The sequence below is a fragment of the Hylaeus anthracinus genome, unplaced genomic scaffold, assembly GCF_026225885.1.
Source record: "Hylaeus anthracinus isolate JK02 unplaced genomic scaffold, UHH_iyHylAnth1.0_haploid 0, whole genome shotgun sequence".
Classification (NCBI taxonomy): domain Eukaryota; kingdom Metazoa; phylum Arthropoda; class Insecta; order Hymenoptera; family Colletidae; genus Hylaeus; species Hylaeus anthracinus.
In genome coordinates this window covers 8,724,655-8,737,465 of record NW_026533254.1, presented here as the reverse complement: position 1 = coordinate 8,737,465, position 12,811 = coordinate 8,724,655, and positions in this window count along the sequence as shown.

Genomic DNA, 12,811 nt, shown 5'->3' with positions numbered 1-12,811 from the left:
GGAATGTAAACTACGGTTGGTGTCACTCCATTTCAAGTATCCCTAACGCAGATTTCTTCAACAACCGAGGCAGAACCAGTATCATAGTTGGGCGTGATTCTCTTGTTACTATGAATGTCCACTATGTCTTTTGAATGCGAAGAAAATATATTGCGTTTCGTTTAAAAGAAGGAAGACGACCTTCATATCTCGGAGCCGCCTCCACCCAGAACAAAATAATTACCGCCACCTTTTTCCTCCCACGAAACTTGTTACTTTTCGTCTGAACAATTTTTCAATACGATTTCTAGTTTTACAGATAATCGAGTCGGTCACCTTATAAGGATCACCCTGTATACTTCTGTATATCTAATTAAGATGCAACTGATCTATACCAGGCAGCGTATAATGTATTCCAGCGGGGAGCTTGTTAAACCTCCGCTCGCCTACTTAGGGGATAACAGAGGCTTAGTTTGACTGATTAATAATTTGACACATGGAAACATTAAGGATATCGTCGGTGCGCGGTATCGACCACGTGGAATCTGTTGCAACTCGAAGGACAGAGTGGCGATGAATGATTGAACGAACGGGATTTCACGGATCACAGGATGAACCGTCATCGCGGAAATATGTTTTCCGAGAGGATTGCTTTGAGCAAACTGATGAGGACCCGGCTTTAGTAAGAAGCTCAGAATTCCGAGGAAACGTAGCTCATGAAATAAACGGCTGAATATTAGCAATGCATGGTTGGTAGGTAAAGTACGATCGGTTAGTAGTGGAGGGTTCAAGGGATGATTCAGGATCGTCATGAATATTTGATCGATATCCAAGGTACCACCGTAATGAAGAACAGAATAATTGTTGTGTAGAAACTAGGAAGCTCCTCGTATTGCCAATAAATTACCAGTATTTTCCCACGAAAATGCAAGATCAGTGTCTTTACGAGATGAACCTGGGACTATCTCTTCTCTACAACTCGCGGAAGAATATTTTTCTACGGTAACGGATGAGCTCAAAGACTTATTTGCTACGCGTATTTTCCTTTCTCTGGGAAACGGAAATTCCACGGCGCTACTCCGCTCCTAAGATGCAGTCTGAGCCTCGGTTAATCGCGTTCCGATTGTTCTCAAGCGTGACGACGTCGACGCTCGCAGCGTCACGTACGCGTCTTCACATCTACCGGTTCCTCGCTCACCACTTACGTAATCGCGTGCACTCCACGCTCAGCCACCGCGGCGCGGCTCCCGATAGAGCTGCGCGTAGTAAAGTGATTCATCTCGAGCGGCCGATAAAGGCCTCGTAAACAAATGCCGCCACTCCAACCGCGTGACTGCGCGATTTTTTACTTCAAAGCGACGTGTCTCGATGTCCCAGCTTCCTCAATCTTTCTTTCAGCGATCGAATACTCGAGTACTCGAATACTTCAGTATTTAAGTATTCGAATACGTAAGAACTTGAAGTGTATTCAAATAAACAAACCTCCAAATACAATCTCAAACAGTCAAGTACCTCAGTAGTATTCAACAGCACAGCTTCTCCAATCGTATTCGAATACACAAGTACAACAGTCAAACCTTCCAAATAGTATTCAACCGAACAAGTACCCTCAAGTATATTCAAACAGTCAAACCGTCCCAAAACAGTCCAAATATTACGAATGCAAATCAAGTACTCCAACAGTATTCGAACAGTACTGCAATGGCGAAGTATCCAAACAATATTCGAATTAAATTTTCCAAATTTACAAACCAACCCACGCCCTACAGAATTCAATCAGTCAAGTACCTCAAGTATATTCAAACGGTCAAACTGTTCCAAAACAGTCCAAACACTACCAATGCCATTCAAGTACTCCAATAATAGTATTCGAACAGAACTGCAATGGCGAAGTATCCAAACAATACTCGAATTAAATTCCTCGAATTTTCGAACCCACCCCTGTCTTACATTCTCGAGAAGTTCACTCGCTATTTAATCAACAAAGGACCCATTCTTCGCTACAATCACCGGGACGTGCCTCCTCCGGCGAAGTCTTCAGAAATACTGGAACGCAGAGGTCGCCGAGACTCCCCCACCCCGTTTCGCGAGCTCGGGAATTCTTCAGGCTTTCAGAAAAATATTTAACTCGATCAATTCCCGTTGAAGTTAAGGAGTTGATTTACAATAGCGGCGCTACGCAAGCCGCCCACCGATTCCAGTCCGTTACTCGCTGCGCAGGAACGTGACCGGAACGTGAACCGAGAAAGCGAAATAATATTTGATCGTGCCTCTGCTACATCTCCCGTCGTAAATCAGCGGGATTCCGGCTCGAAGCTGTTTGCCTTTTCTTTGCTCGTTGATTCTTTTTTATTCCACCGATTTCCGGTGTCTCCGTCGGCAAACACGTCTGCGGCAGCGCGCCGCCCCACGTCGAAACGCCTGTTTGACGTCAAACCTTGTCACACGCGTGTGTGCTCGTATCAGGATGAATTATGCCTGTAGAGACATCGTGGTATCGCGTAATCGAGTGCCGTACACGTGAGACATCGTCACCTACAGGTGCGTGAACCTCCACGCGGATGAGTTATGCGATGTTTCGTAACATGGTGCGCCGGGTTATCGACGTGGGACGCTCTGGCGTTCGTTGTTGGGGAGAACTAAACGGTTTGTCAAGAGTAAGTCACGATAGATATTTAAACAAATTCGTTTTTTACGTTTATTGCGATTGTGTATACCTCCAATTGAAATTTCAATATATATTTTATTCTGTATGATCTTGGGGATTTCATCGCACGTGTTTATGAACAAAAATGGCGGAACATGGCCGACTGGTTATGGGCTAGAAATATAGAGACAAAGGGTAATGTTTGTCGGCGCGGAAGTGAGAGAAAGAAAGGGGGTCGGAGACAAGGGTGTCCTTAGCACATGGCTGGAAGGGATTCGTGGGGTTGTAAATTACGTCTTCAGCAGACCCTAGTCGATACGTTTACTCGAAAGGTATAGAGGGTGGTCCCTTAAGTCTTCGTGCTGCCAATTATGATATAATACCGGCTATAAAGAAACACCTTCTTTCAGGGAGATTTATCTAGTTCCTGAAAAAATGGAGCGTATGTGGCGGTGTGTTCCATAATAATATCGAAATGGGGTGGCACATTTCACGAGTGGTGCAGTGTGTTCAATCGCAGATGTTCACACGGTATAACATATAATATATAATTTATCATGTGTTGCGAATGGTAAAATATAATATACATACTGTTTCGTATAGTTGAGTATTTTAATAGTTTCCAAGTAGTCCTAACAACATTGTATGGTACCTTGTAGAGAGCCCAGTCTAAGAGTCCCTCTCTAAGAGTCACCTGGTTATTCCCATGTCTTCTCGAAACAAATATAAATCCTCGAACTTTGAAGAAATACATGTGCAATACATACTCATCTTGATACCATGACTCGCACACACGCAAGCGCCACTTAAACAGGCCCCTCTGTACTCTGCAGTCTCACCACCATGTATAATCGCATCCCTTACGCCATTCACGTTCCAGAGAACACTCTACGAGAGCCACCTTCGGCGTAAATAATTTCAAACCAACCGTGACCAGTGGACGATTCGAATCGTTTACGCTTCTACATACAAAGGCGCTCCTTTCCAAAATACCAAGGTGAAAAACGAGGGATGCTTGAGGGAGACCAGCATCCAATTCTCACACGGGTAGCTGTCGCTGGCACGAGCGAGATTCGCCTACGGTGGGTACAATTCCGTTTAAACCTTGCCCTGATATGCGAGCAGGAATGTGTGCCAGGAATTAATCTTTGCTTTCGGCCGGAAACAGCCAAGCACCGGAGGTTGCGAGGTAGGGGAGGGGTCGAATGCCACGGGGAAGCGAATCGAAAACAGTGACAATTGTAGAGGGACGGGAGGGGTCCCGGGCGCGAAACACCGAAATTCAACGGTATGCACGGCTGCATACGTCTGAATTAAACTCCGAATGTAAACGCGGCGTAAGTTCGGGCGCGGGACTTGCTGATTCGTCGAGGGAAAGTGTCTGCCTCGGTGGGATGGGGTCGTCCGTAGCCGGAAGCGTAGGAGAGGAACGAACGGTTTCAAACGTTTCTCTCGTGTATTTGTCGCGAAACTATTTCGGCCATCCCTTCCGTTACGCCAATAATAAACTTTTATTCTCTTTTTCCTCTTGAATCGATCAATATTGGATTAAGCTTCCCGTGCGGCGGGAAAGAGACTATTGGTTGTATTTTTCTGTGTTGGAATAGTCGAACAGTTTAATTCGGATACTACTTGGAGCTATTAAGGTTTTTAAATGAATATGAATAGACGGAGTTTGTAGAAATGTGAGATTTTGGCGGAGTTCAATTCTTGCCGCAATTGTGAATAAGAAAGTTCTTTTCCATTTTCCGATACGAGACTTCGTCCTCGAGATATGAAGATTGCAAGTTTTTTCGCGCGTTAATTTCGTGGACACGTGACCCGAGCGAGTGGAGGGGAGCAACCAGCTGACTAGGGTCAAAATGGCGTTAGGAGTCACATCGAACCTATCGTAATCCATGAGATTTTAATTGCTTATATCTAGGTACCGAAGCGTCAGATTGGAAAATGGTAAAGGACTTTTCCTCATAAAATATCCCATATTGGTATTAGCTGTCTGTATATAAAAAGAAAAATCCTGTTTTATATAAGAAGTCTTGTTTTAAGTGAGGAGAAAGAATGATACGACATTCACAAATTTCTAAATTTCACAAATTACTAGATTTAATACGATTAGGCATATAAACGTGTATAAATGCGCTTGAGTGGAAAGTTCTCCTCGTTCCTAATAAGAAACTGAAGATGAAAAATTCGTCTCGATTATTGGCACATTTACAAATGCACTCGATCGATTCACTTAATTGTTTCCCATCTCCTAGCGACGATTCTTTATGCAAGGGACGCGAATTAATTCAAGAGGCATCACCTCGACTGCATTACGAATCGATGCCTTTATAGACACCATTGTAGAAACTTCTAGGGGCTTCGGTAGTTGGAGTAGTTCGTTGAACTAGCTCCCGGCCGCTAATCCGTGTTTCCGTGTAATAATTGTACCACTTCGGGACCCTCGGGGCCGAATAAAGCACCGCTCGAATGAATATAGAGACAGTAAGTGATTCTATTAAGAGCTAAACTCTCGAATCCAAAGAAAAGAGGAGCCCGTGGCTTCTCGACGCTCGCAGAATGTTTATTGGGAATTTCCCTCCGAGGGGTGAAATCGTCGTGCTCGGGCGTCGAATAGACAGTCCCCTTGATTATTCATCAGACCTTTGATTTTATTCGGTGTCAAACGTGTTCTCTGCTGTTCAAATACTGCGAGCGCTGCAGAATTTCACGTGAAATTTCACTGGCCTCTCCGACGATCTAACTTTTTAACGCCACGGAATACAGTGGATGAGAATAAACTGTTCCTTCAATACAAAGTCACTGTAATCAAGATTGACGAGAATGGAATCGGTTATGCATTCAATGTGCTAACAATTCTAATTCGATTCTTAATGTCTTTTTAAGGTAACCGTGGAGCTCGATCAATTTTGATGCTGGATTAATTCGATTTCATCGATGGAATCGCACTTCGCCTCTGTATAACCCTTCTTCGCCTCGTTGGTTGGTTTAACGTTAACTAGGTCAAGCCGATACTATTTTATGTAGGAATTGTTGGAAAATGTAGTACAAGATACTGAGATCAAATTCTGATGAGAGAGTTAGGTTTAGAACTGTGCACACAGAATCTTCTCTGAAATGAAAACAGGCACAAAGGGTAAAGCTTTAACAGGGAGTTTTATTCTAGTCGCAAGAATCTTTGATAAGGTTGTACGTAGTTTCACCATAGCCACGGGCAAAACTGAAACGATCTACACAAAGGAGCAGATAGGTAATCCAGAATTTGCGGCAGAACTGGGGATTTCTGGCGGAAGCCAACTGTGGGAAATGCCACCACAGGCGTTGGCTGTTAGAGAACCGATCCCGATAGAAACCAGAAGACCAGTTCCTAAGCAGCAGTTAGGCAACATACAAAGACTACGAAACCTCGTTGGCTACTCGGCTCGACCTTAACATCTACATCACGATTTGAACAATAGCTTACATAAACTTGATTTACGTTTACTATTGTGTTTATACGGTTCGTATTGATTGAATTTTACATACTCAATTGTCTAAGTGTCGCAGCTCAGAGCTCAGCCAGTGACGCTTAGAGAACATTGATTATACCCACACAGTTCTCTGATACCCATCGAAATAGCCGGAAATCCTTCTCAGGATACACGTGACTGATAAGCAAAGGAAGAAATAGGTGAAACGTAAGTATCGTCGTATAGGAAGCCATTGTTGCCCGAGGTTCGGAAGGCGAATTTTCGTCAGTTCCTGGCGTTCAATCATTGCAGTTCGTGGGGCAGGGAAACCAGCGCAACATTTTCAAAGCAAACGACGAATGGCCGCGCACGGCCAAACGAGCAATCCAAAGTGTCCGCGAGGCTGATTTACGACGCGCGCCGGAATACGAGTGAGAATTCCAATAGGAACGGGGATACTTTATTGCAACGGGTCCCCCGTGCACGGTAAAGATTAACACGTAACGCGTGCAAAAATAGGATTACACTGTAATTTCCGCCTCGTCCGTATGTGCCAGAAGAGGATTACGAATGGCGGTCATCGCGTTCGCGTGTTTTGGGAGGGCATTTACGCCGTCACGCGGGGAATATGGTAGTTTGCGCGTTCAGGAGACACGATCGGGATCACCGGGTCACTTGAAAGCGGGGCGGCTGCCGAAGTTAGATTGATAACCTATAAGTATATTATACACATTGATCTTTTTCTTTGCTGAATGAATCGAGAGTAGGCGAAAGTTTTGTGCAGAAATAATTTTAGAATTGATTTTTTAATAATTATGCATAAACAATGACGACGAGAAGGTAAAACTGTAAGAGGAGCAGTCGCTGACAGAAAGGGAACAATATTGTCTTCCCTAGAAAATGAAGAACAGCGTGAGTAAAATTTATTTTCGTTACGGCTGCGTCACTTAGACAATTAGATTTGTGAAATTCGCAACTAAAGAGTGGAAACAAATATTTTTCCTTCAAAAAAAAACTGTTTAAAAATATGTATGTGTAGATATATTCTCTTTATTCGCCGCTATATTTTAAGTCAAGCGACGAGGACAACCCAGCTGTAACAAAATTGCCCCAATTCCCTCGAATCTATAGACAGATTTGTAGTTTCTGACGAAAGTAAAGGGGATTAACTCGCCACTAATATAAATAATTTATTATCTGAATCCCCTAGCACACTGAAATAACCTTTCGTCGAGGTCTCAGGCCCAAGGTCGAAGCGTACAGTTTCCAGGAATATATAAATTCATCATATATTTAGCGGCCATTCAGTTTCCATGATTTGTTTCCGACGCAGCGGAAGATATCTCCGATTCGCCGATGAACGCTAAAAGCGGCCTCGAAGGGACGAGAACGACACCGTTAACGATGACGAAACACAAGTCGACCCAATTTCATCCTCGCGCTTGCACACACGGACGAAAAGCTGATTTATTATTCGAGCTACCCTCCACCGACCCCCACCACAAACCGTGGGTAATGGTACATTAAACTTCTCCTTGAATTTATGGAGCATTATTTTCAACGAATACGTCTACGTCATGGGCAAATGAATGTCGAACAAATACGGGAGCGAGCTGATCCTTCTCTCTCCTGCAATGAAGTTAAAGGGATAATATAATAAATTTCGGAGGACATGTGCACCTGTAAATAAATTTTCAAGGGAAGGAAGACAAGGAGAGCAGAGGATAATAGAATCAAGGAAATAAGAGACAAGAACGAACCAAACAGAAATATATGCTTTGAATGAAAAATTCTATTAGTCACCCTGTCGTTGCTGTTTGATGCAAGGGTCGAAGAGGAAGATTGCATCGAAGGGAAAGGAAAGAAATTGATACGAATGAACGGACGACGGGATGTGCGAAGAGATAAACAGCTGGGGGCTAAAAGCCACGAGATGATCCAGGGTTGAGAAGGGTGGAAAAAATTCACTTCCCTGATTTATGGATGGCAATCTCTTGGAGGAGGTGGAAATATCACGCGCAGAGGCGGACACGTCGTTCCTCCTTCGGCGCGGTGCGCAAACAAGGTCCTTCGATTCGCATCCGTACAGAAAATTGGCATCCATTCGGGCCACTCGTTCGTCCGTATAATAAACGTCTGTGTCGGACATCGGTGATGCTCACCGGATACCGATGGATATCCGCATGCCGACCACGCGTTTCGCCAACAAAAGGGGGAAGAGCGCGTGTTTACGTGAAAGGATGGATGAGCCTTCTCTATGGGACTCGATGAAAGGCTGTTGGCGGGTAAGCGTGTAAATTGCCCCTTAAATCGATTTGGACTCGTCAAACGCCAATCGTTAACTCTGAAAAAAAAAAACAATTTTCATCTAGTTTGAACCCTCTAGATCAAAGTATCGAACGTTATTCATCGTCAAAGCAAAGGACGAAAATCCAATCCTCTTCAGAAATTAACTTGGTGCTCATTTCTCTATCCAGAATATCATGTTTTAAAGTAAGTCGAATCAAAGCGTCCTTATAACCATAATATTATTATTCTTTCTTTCATAAATTAAATTAATTCGCTTCGTATCCTTGAAATCTTGTTCTAAAGCGAGTACACCTTCCAAATACTAGGAAAATTCTGAATCATTGCTCCCAGCCCGTTCACAAGGGAAGAATCAATTACGGAATCGTTTATAGAAACTCGAGCGAGATACGAGGGACACGAATCGCATTCGAGTACGATATCAGCGTTACAGCGTAATCATGTGTGCGCGATCATTGATTCGACGCGGTATTAAACGGCTACAGGAGCGGAGATAGGGGGAAAGGGGGTAAATTACTTCGATTATAGTTATTTCCCTCGCGAGAATAGTCGTTTGCCTCAGATGCGCGGCGATGCATCGGAATACACGCGGTGCATTCGAGATTTATGACGTACGTGCCGAATCGGGCCGATGCATCGCGCCCAGTTGTGCGTCATTAGACACCGAAAGGTTCAGTATCGCATGAATTTAACCAATTTGCATGGACACACCCGAATGGATCGCCACTATGGTCTGCGATACGGGATAAAGGATAACCTCTGTTGTCTGCCCAATTAGCTGTTTATGTGTATTGAATCTGTTTGTAGTATATCATATCTCACTTTCAGTTCTACTGGAACAATTGTCATCTCATACCTAACCTATCACCATTCGCCCAAATACAATTCTGAAATTTTCTATAAATAGCAGTAGTAGTAGTTGGAGTAGTCGATTTTTGAATAATTATGTTTATTACTATAATTCCGTTTATATCTATTAGGCCGTCCGCACACGAAGCTACACAAAAGGAACTGATCAATGATGCGAGTTAGAAATCCTTGGTGAACAATCACGAAGGATTGTTCGTCACGAATAATTCCGTTTACCAGGCCTCACCATGTGGAGGTTGCTGCGACTGGAAAAAATCATATTCCCCATCGTTGTTTAAATAATAAGTATCGTTAATAATTAGTGTAACTATCGCCAGAAATTAATATTTAGTTGATCCAATTTAAAAATTCCATGCATACGGCGAATCTACTTAGAATAATAAACTTTTGAATGACTTGTACAACGCTCGATTACTTCTTCTCTAAATGTAAATGTAGTCGAATAGAATGGTAACCAATAATGAAACTACGTTCAAAATGCTAAAATACAACCAAAGAATACAGTTCGCTTGGACATCGAATGATGCTCCACGTTCTTTGAATATTTCCCTTGTACAAAGAACAGTATTTCGGAAAAGTCCCCTGACACAATATTTCACGAATAATGTAATTGCTACGGGGTGAATTTTCTTTTCAATATTCGGAATTCGCTGAGTGGGAGGTGCCTATTGTTCCATCGAGACTTTACCGATATTGGAGTTCCTGTACTACGGTGAAATAATGTCTGCGAACGACACTCTCGACACCGTAGTCTTGGATATTCCATTCGCAGCGTTTTGGACCGTCGAGTCGTTTCAGTACATCGAATTCTCCACGGAAGAAAAATTATTTTTCCTATATTATTGAAATATATATATATATATATATTCCTTTTGTTAAATCTACTGAGACAACTAATTTGTCTCCTTCCTCTATCCGTCATTTTATTAAATTAGTGCTAACCAATTCGAAACAATATACATTTTAATCCTTATATTTCATCCACTCATGAGAGCCTCTTTAATTTGTAATTTTCTCCTCTATCGAGGATCATACCTTTACTTAAAGGCTCCCCTATATAGTCGTAAATATCTCGATCCATAATTCATTAACTCTCAGGTTTAAGAATTTACACTCGCTTATGCGTGCTCCAGCTCGAACTTGTTTCATCGCGCGAGTTATTTACGGTACCATCAAGGCTGTTGCTTTTCTGCCATGAACGAGTAATTTTTACCGCACTAAATGGGCGCCTCTTCGCGGTATCCTTGAATATTTTAACGCATCGGCCCGCGAGAAGTGACGATAAGCGTCTATGTATAAGTAGAGGCCAGAGACTTCACGACGCGGGAACCTATAAAACTACACCAGCTTTGCAGCCATCAACAAATTGGAAATTGATGCGTAAAAAATTGAAAATTACCCACAGACACGATGGAAGCCAGGATGGTGCATCAAGAGAAGCTCTCGTTTTCAACAAAAAATTAACTCCCAGCACAAACTGAAGTACCGTACAAACAAAGGACATTCGTGCGCCTCGAGTGAAAGCATTTCGATCGCACGGCTTTCGCTGAAAATAAATTCCCGAGGAATCATGAATACGTCACTCTCTTCAGCCCGGTGTAAGCCCTTAATCTCGGTTCTAATTTCGCGTAAAGTTCCAGCGAAGTTCGTTCGAATGGAAGGTCTTCGAACGGCGGTAAAAGGGACGCGAAGAACGAAATTCAGTGGAAGTTCTCGGGACCGAGGGCGTTCTCCGTGGTGGAGTTATCGAAAGAAAAACGAATCTGTGTGGCGCGTCATTTGCAAGAAGTCGACGTGGAATTTTTTTGTCTAAATTTGGAAAACCGGGACGAGAAGGCTCCTCGAGAGCTGTTTATGACGGGTAAACAGGCATGATCGATGGATAAACTTTACGGATAATTAGGTAATGGCGTTCTCTCTATTTACAGGCGCGCGTTACGTCGCCGTTGGCATGCTTCTTAGAGGCGTCCTCCGAACAGAGCACCTCAAGGCAAGAATGGACACCATTTTATTTCACTAGCCGGTAAATGAAGGTAGATAGACGGTAGCAGCATAATTATTACTGATGATGTACAATTCCTGCTACATTCGTGTTCAAAGCTGTTGGAATTATGCTTAGTTCCTCTTTATGCTCTGTTGGACTTTATAGAGTACTTGATTTGTGGGAATATTAGTATTATCATTATTAGTCAGTGCTTTTGAATGGCAAAAGGCCCAATGTTACGGCGGCATCCCATTTCTTGAGAGCCATCGTGCCAGATATTTATTGTTTGTTTGTGATTTCTTCACGACTTCTAATACTCCTCGGCAACAAAAATGACACTTTCTCGATTAATAGACCATACTTTAACTATGTCTATCACAACATTTGAAAATTCTTCTCTTCACCTACAAGACCCCTCCCTCCCCAAAAAATAAGTACGATTAAAATTCCAATCCTTTCGTAATGATAACGAGTACCGCTGCAAGCAGTTGTCTATCTTCATTTCGTCATTTGAGAAATTAACCCAAATAATTTTCTTCACCCTGCCCATGAAAAGATCTCGTTTCTTCTCGTCGAGCGGATTTTCATTTCGCGCGAGCGCCCTATACGCGAAACGAACGTCGCGTGAAACACCCTCGTGTAAAACACTCATAAAATGTCCGCCGTTGTGAAAATGTAAGACCGTGTTGCGTGATAAACTCTTTTATGACGGCTTAGCAGGACGGTTCGTTGCGTAGCTATTTGTTTGCGTTTATATTTCCCTTTCTTTTTCAATTTTGTTTCTCCTTCGCGGGTCAGATCTACGATCGATAGGAGGATCGAAAGGCGGTGAATTTATTTGGCAAACCGCGCTACGTGGACGTGTAGACTGTTTCAATTTTACATGACCGACAACCGGAGAGAATAATTGGCCGAATTAGCAATTCAATTTCTAGAGCCGATCGACGCATACGGACGTATCCGTTTCGTCCAGTGTCGCGTTACCGATTCGATCGACGATTTAATTCGGAGCGACCCTGTCTCTGCTCGGTTGATCCCTGCCACAACTGATCGCGATCACGCTTAATTTACTCTTTAATTCACGCTTAATTAAAAATTGCGTAAAGTAGAGAGTATTTGTACTATGTACAGTCAGTGTAAGAAGTATTCGTACAGCAACCCATTTAAAATAAATGGTTCTTGTACGAATACTTATTACACTGACTGTATGTATACGTACATTCGTATGAAACTGATTTCAAATATATGGTCAGCGCCCTCGATGGCTAAACGCACAAGTTTGTAGCGAATTAGGTCTTATTTATAACGCTAGAAGGCACCACTAAATTCTATATATTAATACTAAAGGTATTTACTCTCATTCAAAATCTGTGTGTTTGTGATATTCTTGTAACTCTTTCTATTTATTTTGTCTCGTCGTCCTTGATAAGGTGATATACGAGTCAATGTGTCTTATAAATTTGTTATTAAATTATGAATTTTACAATCAATTTGAAATTTTCCAACTCCATATTGACCATCGTATTCATTCCACGAAAATATAAATCTCTTAATACATTTCGAATAATTATA